The sequence below is a fragment of the Tachypleus tridentatus genome, chromosome 7, assembly GCF_004210375.1.
Source record: "Tachypleus tridentatus isolate NWPU-2018 chromosome 7, ASM421037v1, whole genome shotgun sequence".
NCBI classification, from domain to species: domain Eukaryota; kingdom Metazoa; phylum Arthropoda; class Merostomata; order Xiphosura; family Limulidae; genus Tachypleus; species Tachypleus tridentatus.
The window spans coordinates 156725057-156744801 of NC_134831.1; the positions used below are offsets into that span (position 1 = coordinate 156725057).

The 19745-nt window shown below is 32.9% G+C and overlaps 1 pseudogene across 1 annotated transcript in view; it reads left to right on the plus strand.

Moving 5' to 3' along the window:
- The window catches only part of LOC143256984 (arfGAP with SH3 domain, ANK repeat and PH domain-containing protein-like), a 107762-nt pseudogene that overhangs the window by 79221 nt on the left and 8796 nt on the right, over window positions 1–19745 (plus strand). Inside the window, exons 18-26 of the transcript XR_013031652.1 lie at window positions 294–474; window positions 1418–1503; window positions 2160–2343; window positions 6764–6883; window positions 9522–9656; window positions 10023–10200; window positions 11085–11336; window positions 18035–18089; window positions 18715–18791. The product of XR_013031652.1 is annotated as an arfGAP with SH3 domain, ANK repeat and PH domain-containing protein-like (transcript). The remainder of the gene's footprint in view (window positions 1–293; window positions 475–1417; window positions 1504–2159; window positions 2344–6763; window positions 6884–9521; window positions 9657–10022; window positions 10201–11084; window positions 11337–18034; window positions 18090–18714; window positions 18792–19745) is intronic.

The following is a 19745-nucleotide window of genomic DNA, read 5'->3' on the forward strand; positions in this document are numbered from 1 at the left end:
GTGTATAACTTTTGAGGACATACAAGCATAATGAAAATGATCTACAGCGCATGAATATTATAACTGTGATGTATCTATCGGAGACATTGTGTAGATGCTGAAACTAATCAAAAACCATTGTTAATGGTGTTATAAAAAAAATAATTTGACCTTAAAATTTCATCATATTATTTTGAGTATTCCCAGTCTATTTGTTACCATTTCATTTTTTTTTAAATTTTAAACAGATATTTACTACAGTATTTTTCAGGTAAGTTGATCTATTACCTAATGCACTGATAATTTGTTTATAGGGAGGAAAGATGCAGTTTTATTAAAGCAAAGTATGTTGAGCGTAAATTTGCTCTTCATACGTGTAGAGATGAAAATGACCTGAAAAATGATCTTGAGCATGCAGTCTCATCAAAAAATTTGGTTCAGCTCTTAGAAGCTTTTGCTGAAGGAGCTGATCTCACTTGGACTTTACCCAGTAGTGTAAGTGTACTTTTTATTAAATGGACAATAAAAGCATAAATTCTGATACAATAACTTCTCTCTTTTCACCAAACAAATTTCTTCAATTTTTACTGCCATTAGCTTTTATACTCCCACTGGGCTCCAAATGTTTCCCACTTGATTTAGCTATGTTGTTGCATGCAAATAAGCATGTGACTACTTTCCACCAATAGGAGTGTGACACACCCTTCTAGTGCAGCAGATGTACTCTATGTAGTAGAATCCAATCTTCAGTTCTCGATTTGGTATGATGGTCATCGTTTATTTGACATACCTTTTATTTTAATTTGGTGCACAACATTTTTTGAACTTTAAACATTTTGAAACTTATTCATATAGAATTCAGTACAAATTGAGGAAAGCTGTTTGGTGAGTTCAGGTATTTATGGAAAATTTATTTGCAGTTTAGTAAAATGTTAACTTTTCAGATTTTTAGATTTTGTGCAGTTGTTTCAGGGTTAGAAACAATAACATGAATAGTCAGTTAAAGTAATCCATGTGTAAAAATCATTGTCTTGTGTGAGTAATTCTTATGATGTTATTCATGGTATTTTCACAAAACTTTTAGAAAGTTTTTGGAAACATAGAATTTAAAAAAGATGCTTTTCTTTCACAGTTCCTGTATAATAATAGTGTCTGCAGGATCTGATGCAACTTTGAAATTTTGAAGTATTTTGTTACAGAACTATACAACTTGTGCTATATTTATGTGTGCAGGGTTCTTTTTATTTAAACTTCTTTGGCTCAGAAGCTTATTTGTTAACAGACCAGCTATGTACTAGTATTATATTGAAATATTAAATAAAGATACAATACTATTACTTTACAAAGTATACACTTTGTTGTAATTATATTAAATAGAGTAATTCTAATAATACATTTACTATATTTGAAATGTTATTTATATACAATGTTTGAATAGCAATGTGGAGAGACTGCACTTCACCTTGCTGTTGACCAAGAACAAAATTCTTCACTGCATATAGTTGACTTTCTTATACAAAATAGGTAAGTGTTAATCACATGTAACCCCTTGTTAAGGAGATTTGTATCTGCTGGGGAATAAGGTTGCTGTACTTTGACTTGTTTTATTTATAAATTAGCCAATCAATTCAAGATGATCTTAGTTGTGAGTTTTATTTGCTGTAAAACTTAAAACTTGCTGTAACAACAGTTTACTTAAAAATACATCTGTTGTAAACTAAGAGAACTGAACCAGACTCTTTTGTTATCTTTGAACAAATATTTTTACCATAATTTAAGGATTAAAGACAACTGTACTACTCGGAAAAGATTTACTTAGGGAAAATGCTATGAAATGTTTAAACATTTTAAAGTGTATACTGCTGTGAATGAAACTGTATTACACTTGTATATTAATAGAATTCTTGTGAATTATTTTTTTTTAACAATGTGTAAATTGATAAATAAGTTTCAGGAGTAAATCTGCCATGCGCAAATGTTGTTACAAAAGTTTTATTGTACTATTTATTTAAAAACTGAATACACTTAATATTTATGCTAATTTGGATTCTTACTGTATTACCTACTTTAATTGTTTGTGTAATACAGGTGTGAGTGGCAAATTTAGAATGTCATAATATATGTATGTGTATTACATCACTTTTGAAATGCTGATAGTGAAAGTTTAAACTTGATTTCAGTAAAAATCTGGACAAACAAACAAGGCAAGGAAACACAGCTCTGCATATTTGTGCCATCCACAACAAAACTGAATGCATGAAACTGTTGTTACGAAGTAATGCAAATTCTCATCTGAAGAATGTTGATGGCAAGACTCCTCTGGATCTTGCTAAGGAGATGAACTTCTCTACGTGTATTGAACTGGTAAGTTGAGATCTACCAATTCAACACTGGAAAAATTATCCTACAAGCAGAAAATTTCACATTTCTTTAGTGGTATAAAATTTAAATAAAAGTATAACAAGAATGTATTGATCTAAAAATTATAATTAATATGACTCAAATATTATGTAAAGAACCCTGTTATATTAAACAACATAAATATTCATTAAATAATGTTCTTTAGACAAAAATAACTAACTTCATTTGAAGAACAGTCTTCGTATCTTAAACATCACATAAAAAATACACTGTTAAAACTAATATAATTTAAATATTCTTTGAATAATGCTCTTGAGATTAATTGAACTCAGCCATCACTGATTTTTTCAGTGATTTAAAGATATAGTTATATAAAAATACAGCTTAAGCATCACATGATTAAAATTCTTTAGACTAATAACTTAAGGCTGTGGCAATCCATTATATCAATCACTGATATGATAGTAAGTTGTAAAATTACTGGTTTAATTACCAATTAATTATTTTTGTATTACTAGATACAATTTGAAGTATTTCCATTGTTTCAGCTACTAGTATGCTTCCATAACCAGAAAAATCCTTAAAAGACCAGTATTTTATTACAAGAGCCAGGGTTAGATCATGGTCTTCTTGTTATAAAGATAGGTACTTATATTATCTGCTTGTTCAAACTTTTATTCCAGTGGAACTTGAATCAGCTGCCTGAATGATTTCAAAGGAGTTATTCATATTATGCTGATTTATATGCTAGCTTGACTGAATGCAGTTTTTAGTTGGATGTGGAAGGTTCATTTTTCTTGTGTGGTTCATATCTTGTTATTTTACCAATATTCCATTTTATTGTATGATCTTTGACATTATGGGTTACTGTAGATTGGTTGATGTTGCAGTCTTGTGTTCCTGAATTCTGACTTTATGCTGCATGCATTTCTTTGTACTTTTTCTGAGATTATTGTGACATCAGGCAGAACTGCTATTTTTAAATAATTTTCTTTCTACTTAATCTTGGTATTGGTTTTCTCAAAACAGATATTATTAAACCAAAGGTTTGATTTAGATATATTTACAACATGTTATTTGGCTACACACACTGCAAGCAAGAGTTGATTTTATGAGCCACCTGAACAAACAACATCAAATGATGCATTACAGTAGATGTACAAATTATAATGAACTATTGATTCTAAAACATGATAGTTACTACAGTAGTAACTCATTTATCAACATGATTTACAAGAACTTTCAGATATTAGTAAGTACTCAACTATACATCAAATTGTTTCAACAATGAATAAGATTTGTAATATAGAAGATGCTAAGAAGAATGAAAAGAAATGCCACTACAGTGGTCATTGTTAATAGATACTGGAACACTTAGTAGGAGAAGTAAGATAAACACCGAGGCTAACGAGGAAGAAAGGTGCATGCCCATATTTCTCTATGTAAAAGTCTCTAGAAACATACAGAGGACTTGTATAAAGTCAAAACAGTATTGAGAAACTACAACACAATGTAATGACAGATAGTACATATCAAACCACGTAGACTAGTAAAAACACAAAAAAATATCACATTACTTATATGTTAGAGTGGACTTCAGTACATCATAGAAACCAAAAAAGACTAACATAAACTAGAATTCAAGAGCGCAACATACATTTAAAATAATAATTTTCTTACTATAATAACTCATCATGTTATTGAAGATTACACAATGAAGAGAAAAAAAATGTAAAATAAAAAGAGATGAACCACATGTGAAAATTGAAAAATACGATGATAATATCTGGAACAACTTAAAATAGATGTGAGTACCATCTGGATACTCTTTTTAACTCCAAGTTCCCACAAGGAGTGATAATCAGGAATCAGGATGTGTGGGTAATACATTCTAATGGGAAGACACAGGATTAAATTCCAGTTTCTATCAACATATAAATTTCTTCTCAGGACTGACTTGAAGACAGCATCATATTACTTGCTGAAATATAGGATAGTAACTACATAGTATTTAGATTTAGGTGATTGTGCAAGCTATTAACCATGACAATATAACTCAAATGTCATTGAAGTATTCAGGTTAGTATAGTTAAAATATTACTTAAAGACAAATTTATAGCTGAAACATTATTTGAATAATGCTCTTCACACTAATATGATTCAAACTTTATTTTGAATATTTTTTTCTCAAGTTAATAAACCTCAGGATACCTTCAGATTGATATAACATCAATAAAGAATTATTTTCAGGTGAAAACAGTTTAGACATCACCTGAATAATGTAATCAAAGTTCTACTTCTAACATTACTGAAGAATTACCTTCAGACTATTATAACTCAAATGTTACCTCAAAAAATAGCCTTCAGACTATTATAATTCAAATGTTACTTTAGGAACACTTTAAGCTAATATAACTCAAACATCAATGGAAGAATAGTCTTCATGCTAAATCAAGCAATATGTAAAAACATTCTTTGTACTAATATAAATTAACTATCACTGAAACATTATCTTTAAGCTAATATGATTTAAATGATTTTTGTGAGACTAACACAACTCTAGAATCACTTGAAAAATGTTCTTTATACTAATATATCTAAAACATCAGAATACTCTTCAGACTAATAAAACACAAACTATTTTGAAGAATAATCATCAGACTTTTACAATTGGAATACAATTCAAGCATTACCTGAAGAATATTTTTCAACCATCACTGAAAATTCCCTTAAGACTATCTGCTTCAGACATCACTGAATGAGTACTCCTCACTCACACTTCACAATAATCTTTATACAAAATTACTCTGTCCTCATAATACTATTCAGATTAATATTGCTCTAACATTAATATACTTCTCAGAGTAATATGTTGAAAATATACATATTCAGCAGTTGGTTTGTCCTTGGGATAGTGGTAATGTCCTGAACTCTAAGTTGTCATTTTAAGTGCAACTAAGACATTTCTCATGAATTTTGTTAAAGCAGATAAATCATTGCTAAGAATTACTTTCAGACTAATGTAATGTTAAATGTCTCTTGATGAATATTGTTTAATAAAACTGAAATCTTATTTAAAGAATACTTTTCAGTGCATTATAACTCAACCTTCACTTCCACATATAAATCAAATTTCAGTTAAGGATGCTCCTCAGACAATTTCAAACATCATAGTAATTTATACACTAATATAACTAAGACATGCTGGATGAATGATCTTCATAGTATTACAATGCAACCATCTCTTGAAAAATTCATAATACTAACTCAACTATAACTTAAAAAATATTCTTTATAGCACTGTAACCAGTGTCCCCTCTAGGTTCTGTGGCTTCACAACAGCCAAACATCTACTGCAAGCATCCTCAGTAATGATGAGGAGTCTCAACACAATGATGGCTTTAATGACCTTTGCAACTGATAGGTTTAAATCCCAAATAAGCACCTGGTAAAATTGCAAAACAGCCTAATAATTCAATAGGGTCAATGGTTTAAAAATACTCATCCATCTAAAAAGAAAAAAATGTAGTGGAAATCAGCACACTGCCTTGATGCTGGTGTGCATAAAAATATTCATTCTGCACATGGGTTGAAATAACACTATGTAACAAAATTTTTACTTTTTGTTGTTCCTGGGCAGAAAGTGTTATTTCCCAGTTGCTTATGCCTAAAGTAAATGGAAAATACCTATTTTTCTCTTCAAACCTCGCTTTTGTCACCTGGGAGCATATAACGAAAACATGATGGGAGACTATGTTTGGGGGTTGATACATCAAAGTGATTTATGTTACAGTTGCAAATCTCAAAAAAAAACCACTCACTTCTAAACATTTTTGTATAACTTTAGTATAAATATATGTAAATCTTGATTCATATGTTGTTTTATTCAAACCTTACGTAAATGAAAATGTGCAAATTGGCCCGTTTTTACATATAAAATAGGTTAATTTCTAAATTTCATTATCCAAGTCACAAAAGCAAAGTTTGAAGGGAATAATGGCCATTTTATGTACTTTTACAACATAAGCAATTAAGAAATAACTCATACTATCCATGAACAAAATTTGTGTTACATAGTGTAACAAGAGAGAGAACACTGATTTTAACTTATTCATCATTTAATGAATGCTTTTCAAAATTGATATAACAAAACCCTAAACTGATGAATGATCTTTGTATTCAAGTAAATGTTTTTCCATACAACAGTTGAATTCTATATCAGTAGATGAAAAACCTGTGATGAATATAAGTTGATATTCTTATTCAACTTAATACCCAATTAACCTTTATTATGCAGAACTGTTCTAAATAAGACATGTTTTAAACATGTCTTTATGTACAAAAAGCTGCAATTTTATGTCCATGTTAAACATTGTCTTTGCTACTCAAGATGCAATGTAGACAATATTTGCTGTTCATATAGCTGGAACATGACTTGCAGAACAAGAAAGCCCTCTTTGAGAATGTCAGTGTAGATTGTTTCTTCACTCAAGATGATGCAGATGGTTGGGTGGACTTCAGTGATGATGAGCTAGATGATAAGGTAGGTCATATTTTGTTCCAGATGTTAAAGAATTAAAATCTCTAGTTGTTGATACAAGTATCTAGCTTTCTTTATAATACTCTTGTGGAAGTTTTTATTTATTTTTACTTAGTATTATTCAAGTTATTTTGACATAAAAACAAAACTAGTCTGTCATTTTAACTCTCATCACTGGCTCAGTTCAACTGACTGACCTTGTGACCACTTTCTACTTGTTGTAGTTTCAGTACCACTAACTTTTAATATAGTGCTTGTATCCTCAAAAAAATTAGCATATTTTCAGTAAACATTCCAAGTCTTTTAAATACAAAAAATCTGAATTTTTAATGAAGCATTTTTGCTATAGACTTGTCCATGAATATATTAATTTTGTTTTTTACTTGTCTGAGTGCAAAATGTTTTTCATGTTAAGATTAAAAGTATTTTTATTAATATCAAAAACCTCAAGTTTAATTTGGCTAATTTTAAAACCTCCTAAACAATTTCAAAATTATTATTATTTTTTAAACTAAGACGTTACATTCTGTTATTTTCTTTACCCTAATTCCATACAAGATTGGTCAGTTTGACTGACCACGAAACCACTAAATGAAATAAATCTAAGTTACCCTTTTTTTATTTCTACATGGACTTTAAGTTATAATATAAAACTACATTTGTTTATTGTAAGTAACTTTAAAGTCATGACATTATTATACATCTATTTATACTTAACCATTATTGTTTTATTGCCCCTTGAACAATGCCCAGTTACTATTTACTCCATTATAAGCTGTAAGTCACTTGGGGTATGTTCAGCTCATGTTTTTCTACCAAATTACATTACCCATGCACTACTCCAAGCTTCTTGCTTGTGTGACTCATGAATATTTATATTATTATTAATTTTCCTAATCTAACTTTGACTAACCTATTGAGTTTTCTATTTTTACATATAAGTTACTTTTATAATGATAAATAAATAAACACTTGAGAAAAGGAAATGAATTAATTACCTGAGCATTCTGTTTTTTTTAATTTCAACTGTTGATGACACTTAATTCTACCTTTTTATACTTACCGTAGTACTGCGCTACATAATTTTTACTTAAATAATGTACCAAAAATATTGAATAACAAGAAAGCAAACAGTCTAATAACTAACAATTTTTCTGGTATTCTAACTATTAAACAAGAGCTGTTACAAATTCATCCAATCATAGATCAAAAGTTTTGTATTTCTGTTGATTATAAATAATATAGTATTGAACATAAAAGACAACTATTGACAAATCCTGAAAGAGAGGATGCAATAGGTGTGGCAACAGTGGCCTGATTTTCTATTTGATGGCTCTGTAACAAAACAAGATTGAAGGCTATGAAAATTCTATTTTGACTGAGCAATTACAGCATCATAATAAATAATTTACATAAAATTTCATAATTTTTAGAGGGGTGGTAAATAAATTTGAGAAGAGAACAAATGTCACATTTCTCATATTAAAGGAAATTCAGGATTTTTTTTTAAATATTGCCTTATAAAACTAATAATTTAAAACTTAAAAACTATTAAAATATGGATTATTAGCTATGGTTTTATGCTATAATAATTGATATAGCATGAAAAATTAAGTTTTGAATGTAAATCGCTAAAAGCCTCAAGAAAGGCACAGTAAAAGATGCCCATGGAAAGAGGGTTAAATAATTGTTCTCTGGGATATATTGTAGAAAGTATTTCATTATCAATACAAACTTGTTCTTAATTATTAATTTTCTTTTATTCACCATACCTTTTTGAATAAATATCCAGATGTTAGATATTATTGTCCACTCCAATTTCTTGTATGCTTGAAAAACAGGTGATGATACTTATTAATAATACCGTTTAAGTCCTTAATTCTATTTACATGGATTTGGTTATTTTGACCAACCCAGTTGATTTTTATTCTTCTAAGCTATTACTGAAACAGAAATTTATGTACATCTCAAGTAAATATAATTTAACTGGCTTTTTGAGTAAGCTATAAATAGGTTAAAAAATTTAAATGCTGTGAACATCAGTTTTGCTTTCACAGACATATTGGTTACTTTCTCTGGATCATTGTCTGTTGCCAACAAATTCATAAGGACAGTTGCAAGCTTGAAATAGAAAATAAGTTCTTCCTATTGGCTATAATGCAAATGGAGAAGTTGGAACATTGAAACTACATTTGATTTTGTCATTATTTGTAGATTGGTGTTTACATTACTTAGACAGTGTAAATGCTATACTACTGAAGTTGCAAACTAAAAAATGTGAGAATTGAGAGTACTTATGTCATGTGCTAACAAAAGGTGAAAACTGAGAATTTTTCAAGTATTTATTTTGTGAAATTAAGAAATTAAAACTAAGATAAAATTAAAATTTGAATCACAAATTATGTTTTGATACTTATTTTAATGACATTATTAATAAAGGTGTTTAATTTAGTTTTTTGTATGTAGTTCTGTAAAATGTTGTGACTTGTACAAAAGAGCCAAGCCTGTATGGACCTGGATACATTGAATTAAATAGTGCTATTAATGGAATAATAGTAAGAAACTTACAAAAGTAATTTTTATCTAATGTACTTGTAGATCTTTCTGTAAGTAAAAGGATTTCATGCTTGTGTTCTCACAGTCATCTGTCTCAGAATATGGACAGGGTAAACCCCTGTCAAAAGCAGCATCTCGACTATCAACATCTATAAGAAAACTTTCTCTACCTTTATCTGATGGAACCAACTGTGAGGGGAAACCTTCAACAAGCCCACTGGTAATATGGCTGGTGACTCTACTCTTTGCATGCTTGGCTGATAGACTATTTAGAATATTAACTGTGTGTTGATGATGCACAGTAATAGTGGAATGAGGTGACAAAAGCTGCATGTGTGAGGACTTTGAAGAATTTGAAATAATATCACTGTAGACACAACTTCTTATGAATGCTTTAGTTTTTGCTTATTGGTAGCATAATAATGATTTGAATTTGGTAAAAAATGTGGGAATTGTTTCTTCCAAAAATAAAACCATTGTCAACCATGACTGTAAGTTAAGTTTTCTTCAGAGAAAAAAAATCCAAACACAGCACTAGTAAACGTGATAGTACTTGATAATATTAATTTAGTATTTTTCATACTAGGTGTCTCAGACATCATCTACTAGGTGGGGTTTTGTTGACTCATCAAGTAGGTTAAGCTATGAACCAACAATCAATGGAGAAATTTCTGTTGAAATACCATTTCAAGATATGACTTCTTCTTGCTCTTCTTTGCCATTATCATCTTCAGTGCATCCTCCTCTATCAAATACAAGACCTGGTGAGTTGCTCATATTGTATTACAATGTACGAAATAACTATAGTTAGATGGAGACTGAAGTATCTTAACTTTAAAGGAAAGTACACTTAGAAAAATTAAGTTGTTTTGTGTAATTGTTGAAATGCTAGTTCATTTAGTTGTATATTGACTGTAGTTTTGGAAATACAATTATATTCTGAGAACAGAGAAGTAAAACTAGTGGATTATGTCCCAGGTAGGTATCTAAAAAGACAACTTTTTTCAAACCAGAAAAAATTTAGTATATTTACTTAATTGTATTCAGAAACAAAAAGAAAATCTAGTAGTTATGAAAGGATTTAACAGGAAAAATTTATTATGTGGCAGTAAGTAGGCGTGATTATTCGAAAATTTTATTTAGTAATAGAAGAAGAAAAAATATTTGATAAGCTGAATTTAAAAAATATTATTTGAATATTTCTATTTAATTTCCATTTTACTAAGAAGTTGTGCATTGGAGTAGAACAATAAATAAAAAAGTTAATTATTTCTTTGTGAGTGAAGTTGATTGGTGCATACTGCTTTTAAAAAGTTTAACCTTCAGAGAACCAAATTGCTTTTCTGTTGTTCAATAACTCTGTGGTTTGTATATTGCATAATATACACACACACACACATGTGCATGTGCATAATAATAATAATAATAATAATAATCTTTGTAAATTACATAGGTGACCCCAACTTAATTAGTGAGACATGAGCTACTGGGGACCATATAACCAGCAAAGCAGTTTGGTGTACAAAAGTTTAGAAAAATGTGTAATTCTATAGAATGTACAGGACACATAAGTAAAAAGATTGCATAATAATAAGTATACTAAAGGTAAAAATAGTTATTAATTGTTTCAAAATTTTATCTTTTCCAGGTCTGGTCTCATATGGAAGTATTAAGAAGCGAACAGCACCACGACCCCCACCTATTCCTCCAGCCTCCTCATTGGGAGTGAAAGGTCATGTTCGTAGACAGTCTAACCCTGAACCATGTACAGTGCCTCCTAGTGGAAAGGATAATAAAAAAGTATTGACAGTATCCACAACAGAGATCAAAAGTTCTATAAATGATAACATTGTATATGGGAAAAGTAATCTAGGAACTGCATCAGCTGAATCACAAAATGGTAAGTGTATTAGTTATTTATCTAGCTGGTGTTTTATGTTAAGGTTTGTCTAGGGTAAATATCAAAATCAAATCGAAGTCTAAATGTGTGAGACTATAGAGCAAGAGTTTCATTATTGAAGAACTAGATTCAAAAACATTATGAATACTAAGTATACTATTTGATGAAAATGTATGTTGGTTTGTAATTTATGAATTTAATGAATTATTTTTTATGTTGTAATGATAAGAGATGTTTTAGCAAAGTTATGGAGGTTTTTACATTTGGGTATTTATTACTTGGATTAGATGTTTGCTATACTAGTAAGTTCAGGGATTCATACACAATGTCATGACAATATGTTGGTACTTTTCCAGCTACAAATTGTTTTAATAATTTAGAGTATATGTTTTACACTCAAGTATTAGTTCCTTGGAGTGGATACTTATTATATTAGTAAGGCCAAGGATTCAAACAGAAGTAATATATAAACATGGAAATGAAAGAGTGAAAATAAATCTGACAAAACATTTATTAATCCTGAAAGTACTTGTTACAGGTGTGATAAAAATAGTTAGTCATCTTTTGAGAGATTGTGTTAATTTTAAGTTATGATGAGTGTTTTCTCTGCTTTCTGTTAGTTGACCCCTTGGTGTGGATTCCTTATGTGGTAAGGGGACCTTCCAGGGAAGGTTCTGTTCTTTCAGTTTACCTTCTCTGGAATCTAAACATCCACTCACATGTGTGCCGTGCATGGCTACCCATGAAGGGGAAGAGAGGATCCTGGTGGTTGAGGGGTCCAACCCTAAAACACCACTTTGGCCTTGGATTTCTGTGGAGGGGGCAACCTTGGGGTGGCCCCCCTTGGGTCAGTTGGCTGGTCCACTTGGGCTAGAGTCAACCAAGTACCAGTGTTGGATGTTCTCAACAGGTGTTGTGGACACTGTATCTGATGCTGATGGTTGGGTATAGTGCTCATGAAATCCTGGCATTGCTGCAATGTCCTTGTTTAACATTGTAGTGCATACCCTCGTAGGGCTTTATGATGGGTGACGTCAGTGGGCACCAAAATTTCCATGTCTTTATTATGAATACTCCAATAAAAAATTTAATAAAATAGTGAAAAACAGTCTATAGGTAAATGACCACATCTTGAAGATTCTGAGCAGCAGTCCTCACCATCTGTACTGCTTGTTGTACCTCATTTTCTTATATTCCATATCGGTTTCAGAAAAACCTTTAGGAAAAATATCTCCTATTTTCATTCAGAAGGGACTAGAGGTACTTGCTGGCTCTCCAAAGTCAGTAAAGAAGCTTCAATCTGGTGACATATTGGTAGAAACATCCACATCTTAACACATTGAACTCTTCATGCATTCAAAGGCAATTGCAGATATACCTACTGAGGTTACACCTCATGCTGCTTTGAATTTATCACAAGGAGTTATTGTTGAAAGAGATTTGAAGAACGTCCTATAGTCGGAGATTCTCATTGGTTTCTCCGCCCAAGGAGTTTTTGTAGTGAAGCATATAACCACTTGCAAAAATGAAATTATGGTGCCGAGCAATGTCCTCATTCTCACATTTACATCACCATGTCTGCCCACCACCATCAAGGCAGGTTATCTTAATTGCAGAGTATAGCCAAACCTTCTCAGATGTTTCCAGTGTCAACAGCTCGGTCACTTGAAGATCTCATGCTGTGGTTCCTTGACGTGTGTTTGTTGCAGTGACAAGGACCATGATGCCCACAAGTGTGAAATGGATCCTCATTGCATCAATTGCAATGGCTCTCACCCATCCTACTTTCATACTTGCCCTAAATGGTTGGAGGAAAAAGAGGTGCAGCATTTGAAAACAATTCATAACATTACTTATCTTGAGGCTTGAAAATTGCTGTCCACCACTTCATCTTGGACGTACGCTGCTGCACTTCATTCCACGTCTACAGTGGGAGTGTAGACTGATCTCTCTGTGCCTCCAAAAAAATCGTCCTCCAAACAAATGAAAAGTCTTTTGAACTCCATGGTTAAAAAAATTGATGAATCAACTCCAACATCAATGTCTATGTCTTTTACATGCATTCTAATAAACCCCAAGATCCACATCCTTTGGTTCCAGGTACAGACATTTCCTTGGATACATCTTCTTCCATCCAAAGATGCAAAACAATCGTTCATCCACGTCCTCAGTTACTGGAATCCCCTTTCAACAGCGAAGACCTGCCCAGTCAACCCAGGGCAGGATTCATGTAGGTCAATAGACCTTCTTCGAATAAGGACAGTAAGGAAAAAAGATGCGGTCATGAACAGAAGAGTTCTCCACCCAATTTGTCTACACATGAATAAAAATGGCCACCTTGATACAATGGAACTGTCAAGGTTTACGTTCTAATCTGGATGACATCAAAATTCTGATTGCTGCCTGCCATTCTGTTTGTCTTTCCTTACAGTAAACATTTCTGAAACCTGCCAATACAGTCACCTTTCGGCAGTTTTATTTACACAGAAATGACAGGCTGTGTGATGGATGAGTGCTTGGAGGGGTGGAACTGTTGATTGATCAGCATGTGCCCACCTTGTCTTTGCCACTCGACACACCCTTGGAGGCCATAGCCATCTGTGTTTTCTTGGGTCATACTATCACTGTTTGTTCTCTCCACCTGTTGCCTGGAGAAATATGTGATCAATCAGGCCTTGATGCTTTCGTTGAACAGTTGCTGTCTCCCTTTTTAATTCCTGGGGAACTTTAATTGATATCATTCCCTTTGGGGAAGTGCTGATATTGATAGGAGGGGTTGCCCTGAAGAGTGTATGCTGTCTGATCACAACCTTTCTCTTTTCAGTACTGGTTCTTTTACTTATTTCCATGTGCCTAGTCTGTCCTTTTCTGCTACTGATCTCTCAATTTGCTCCCCTACATTATTCTCTCATTTTTCATGGACGATTGACAATAATCTACGAGGCAGTGATAATTTTCCTATAATTTTGAGAGAGACTGGCAGTTGCCGATGCCACACGACCCATGTGCCTTGGTGGAAGCTGGATTATGCAAACTGGCCCTCTTTCACTGCTCTCACAGAACTTGATCCTGCCATCGTCTGTAAGCCATTAATAGATGACTGTTTGACAGCAGTAACTGACTGTATGTTACAAGCAACTGCTCAATGTATTCCTAAAACCTTAACACGTTTTCCACTATATCCTTGTCCATGATGGAATCCTGCCTGCCACATGGCATGGAAGGCTCAAAACTGTGCCTGGGATACTTTCCATAAATATCCCACACTCTAACCACATCTTTTTCCAGCAGGATCTGCACATGCTCGGTGGGTAAGATGTAAAAGCCAGAAGGAATCTTGGATTAAATTTGCAACCGGCATATCTTTTACCACCAATTCCAAAGTCATATGGGACAAGATTCGAAAGGTCAGTGAGCAATATAATTCTGTCCCCTCTCGATCTTGCTCTCTGATGGCCAGGAAGTAGCCGATACCCGGAGCATTGCCAATATTCTAGGTGAAATTTTTTTTCTGTGTATCTAGCACTTCTGCTTCTTCCTCCACCTTCTTAGCCATCAAGACTCAAGCAGAGCAATCACCTCTTTCCTTTTGAGCTGATTGTCTCTGTGACTATAATCATCCCTTTACACTGGTGGAACTCAAACTGACCATTCATCAGTCTCTTAAGTATATTGGTTGGACCTGAAGATATACACTATGACTTGCTGCACCATCTATCTCCTGTTTCTCTCGCTATTTTTCTGATTGCTTTTAACCAGATCTGGCAGGAGAATGTTTTCCTGATGCCTGACACCAGGCTATTGTCTTACCTTTCTCTAAGTCTGGGAAGGATCCCAAAATTCCTTCAAACTACTGTCCAGTTGCTTTGATGAGCTGTCTTTGTAAGACCTTAGAAAGGATTGTTAATGCTGGTCCTGTTTGGTTCCTCAAATCAAAGAACCTCCTCTCACCCACCCAGTGTGGGTTTCGACGACAGCACTCCACCATGAATCATCTGATTCGTCTTGAAACATCAATCAGAGAACCCTTTCTCAAATAATAACACCTTGTATCAATAGTCTTTGACATTGAGAAGGCTTATGATACAACATGGAGGTATGGCATTTTGTGAGACTTCCATATATATGGGTTACGTGGCCATTTACTCATGTTTATTAAAAATTTTTTTAATAGACAGGGATTTCATGTTTTTGTGGGTTCGACACTTTCCCGCTCTTTTGTACAGGAACTTAGGGCCCCTCAGGGCTGTGTTTTGAGTGTCACACTTTTCAGTATAAAGATAAATGCCATCACTGAACAACTTCCTCTCACTGTTGTGAATGGACTCTATGTCGATGACTTTCACATCTCGTGTCAGTCATCGAACATGAGATATATTGAGTAGTAACTACAGACTGTCCTCAATCATTTACTGAAGTGGACCACAGCAAACGGCTTTAACATCTCTCTCCTTAAAACTGTTTGTGTGCACTTTTGCTGCCAACAGGGTATCCACCCTCATCCTGAACTCTGTATCTGTGAAGTTTTGCTTCCTGTGGTCCCTGAGACAAAGTTTTTGGGGCTTATCTTTGACTGTAAGCTGACCTTTATACCACACATCAAGCAACTACAGGTAAAATGTACAAGAGCACTGAACATCCTCCGTGTCCTCTCTTCCACCATCTAGGGAGCAGATTGATGTTCCATGCTAAAGATATATTGTGCTCTTATTTGTTCAAAACTTGACTATGGATTACTGGTCTATGGCTTTGCCAGACCATCAGCCTTAAAGATTTTAGACCTTATTCATCATCAAGGACTTGGGCTCTGCACTGGGGCTTTCCACATTTCCCCAGTTCAGAGCTATACTTTTTTCAGAACGGATGGTCTGTCATTGCTTCTTTTGGCTTTCGTATCCAGGAACAGTTGGATGAATTGGGTCTGTTGTTAGATAACATTGCTGTATTCACTGGTCAGCCCATCCCACCATGGTTTCTTACAGTTTCCAATTGTGACCTATCTTCAAGTCATCTGAGAAAAGTAGACACTCCTGATTGGAAATACTGTTTGCTATTCGCTGAACATCTTTCATTTATACAGATGGTCCAAAATCAGGTGACTGTGTGGGCTCTGCCATGGTTTATTGTGGTTTGGTGGTTGCATGTAGAATCCCCTCTACAGCTTTTTTGTTCACTGCTGAACTGTGCGCCATTTCTTTTGCTCTGGATCACATAGAAGTTAAGCAGTACTCAAACTGCACTATTTATGCTGACTTGCTTAGTTCTCTACTGGCCCTGGAATCACTTCACGTTGGTTTACACCCTGTTCTTGCCAACATTCAAAACCGACTGGCCCATTTCTCTTTAAAATCTACTGCTATCTAGTTTTTTTGGATAACAGGCCACATTGGTATTTGCGGGAAGGAGCTCGCTGACACCGCAGCTAAGTCTACCTGCTGTGGCACTATTACTGCTGTGCCTGTCCCATACATGAACTATGGTCCTGTATTCAAGGTTTTGCTATGTGCCAGCTGGCAGTCAACTTGGAGTGAGCAGTGTGAAAACAAGCTTTTCCAAATAAAGCCCTATTTGAACTTTTGCCGTCTTTCTTCTGTAATGATTGGAAAGAGGAAGTTGTTCTAACTAGATTACGCATTAATCACATACTCATCGTTTTCTTTTAGTTGGAACTGATGCACCAGTATGTAGTTTGTGTAACACTCAGATCAAAATAAGCCACATTTTTACTTTCTTGTTGTTATTACAACTCTCAACAATGGCACCATTTTAAACATGTTCTGTCCCAACATTTGTCCATAATGTTAGACAGTGTTATTGGTGATGGTAACATTGTCCACCTTGGTAATGTTTTTAGTTTTTTAAAGGCCATTAATCTTTTTAATGCTATTTAAGTTTTTTAATTTATACATTACACCTTTTTCATGTGGCTCCCTTTTAAAAATCACAGTTCATATAGTTCGATTTGAAATTAGAAACTGGCCATAACATTAAATAAATTGAAACCAGGACTGGAAAGGCCAACTTCAGGTGACTAACGCTGCTGTTTCAACTATTTGTATGAAGTACCCGTTAGGCATCTTGGAGAGTTATTATAATTTTGCTACACGTTTCTTAAAACTTTTTTATTACTTTCCTTTGTGAAAATGGCTATAACGTCAAATTACTCGGAACCAGGACTAGAAAGGCCAACTTCAGGTGACTGACGGTGGTTTTTGTACTTACCTGTTAGTTTTCCTGGTGAGTTATGATAATTAGTTATGCTACAGAAAGTGCTTTACAACTTGAATTACTGTAGTTTTTCTCTTAATGTTATAGACTAGATGTAAACATTGGTTGTATGCTATTTGTTTTTTTTAAACTTTGTTTTGTTTTATCTTAATTTCATTTTATGAATTTTACTAAATTTACTTTAATTTTAACTTTTTACTGGATGTTTGGCACAGATAGCCTATCTGCTTTGTTCCATAAAACACTAAATCATCCAACCAACTGTTAGTTGATATAAAAAAATGAGTATATAGATATGATTATTGATCTATTATCTTTCTATATGTATTTTATGTTAAGATGTGTTATAACAAAGTGATAAAATGTTTGTTATTCAGTCTTATTTGATAATAGAAAGTATTCATTTATCACACGTGTTTGTATGTGTGTGTATATATGTTTCTATTAGTGTATTCTACATCATATTTTAGGGATAAGCAGCAAAGTCATACCTCCCAAACCGACAGAAACCCAAACAGCCAAAAGGTAAGATTTATCAAAAATGTTTCTTTAAGTTCCTTCTTGAACCAAAATTATTGAGATAATTTCTATTAATTAGGACTTGTATTAGATAAAGTATAGTCAGTCAGGACTTGTATTAGCATTCACAGTTTTTTTCATTTCTGAAGAGAATTTGGTACTAGGCAAAAATGTTTTATGTGGCAAAAGACAGTGGACAAAAAAATCTTGGGTTCATAAATTTAATCCACTAAAGTTGAAAGGCTACACTTGTGTAAAATGACAGAATTTGCTTGAGCAAGGAAAAAGTGAAATTGATATTTAATTATTAGTATGTGTGTGTGATTAGATATTAACAAAGTACTTATATGCTGTTTAGATAAGTCTTTCAAACATTTTAAGAATGTAATGTTTCAAAATAATTTTTAGTCAAACAAGTGTCTACTAAACTAAAGTATACTAAAAAATGACTTGCCATCTTTCAGGTTTTGTATTTTTAAATGGCAGCAAGCCAGTGGACAACTTTTAATGACTTTATACAGAGCTCTTCAGTAAAACATTTTTGGAGTATAATGTGTCTAATACCTGTTTACATTTGTTCAATAGCAAACTTGTATTGTATTGTCTTGACTGTATTATTCTGTCTTTGTAGCACTTTTGAAAGGCGATCATCGCAGCTGTATAGCTCACTACGGAGACCAAAAGCTCCCCCACCTCCAGTACCACCTGGTAAGTTAGCTACTGTACATCATCTAGGAAATGACTTGCATATCAATAACATTCATTAGTTTACTGTTGGTAAAGGTTTTTTTCTCAAACCTTTCCAGAGGATGGAAGGATTTATTTTTTTATCCAATAGTAGTTTGGTGTGTAAAGTTATTATATCACAAGTAATTCTCACTTTCCTAGAGTAGCAAGCCTTAATGAAATTCCACACAGCTGATTCAAGTTAAATTTTAATTTTCCTCCCATATTTTCTTGCATGTAAAACTTTTCTGCTTAATATACATAGGAACATACCACAAAAATTAATACTGATTAAACATTAAAGGTTGTCGTAAAACCTTTGAACAGGGTATTATTACAAACCTTGTAGTTTTGTGTTCTAAAGAAAAATGTTCACTCTGAAACAGATCTGGATTTACTATTTATATAAAACATGATACAATACATAGTTGTTTTATAACTTTGTAATGCAGCGATATTCAAAACTAGGATGTAGAACCATTTTTAGGCAACAGTGTATTTGATTTATGTGTTTGAAAAGTAATTCAGAAAATTCTAATTTCCTAACACTACTTTTGAACCACTAATCAATATAACTTGCTTGCTTCTGACTACAGCAGGAAATCATGTTTCATTTACACGTGTGATATACAAACAATTTAATGCTATTGAAAACATATATCTTGATATTGTGGTTAAAAAAATATAGAAAAATTCAGTAATAACTAATGTTAATGTTACTGATTGATAATGTTGGTTTTTGGTTGGTTGGTAGTTTGGCATTTTATGATGTAAAGCAAGTAGGCTATCTACAACAATGAATCTGTAAAAAAATAAAGTAACAGTAAAATTATTATAACGTGTTAAAAGAAATCAAGTTAAAACAAATCAGAGGCAAAAATTTGAATAAAAACCTTAAATACAATGAAAAAGGCCAATGGCCCTTAAAATTTAAAA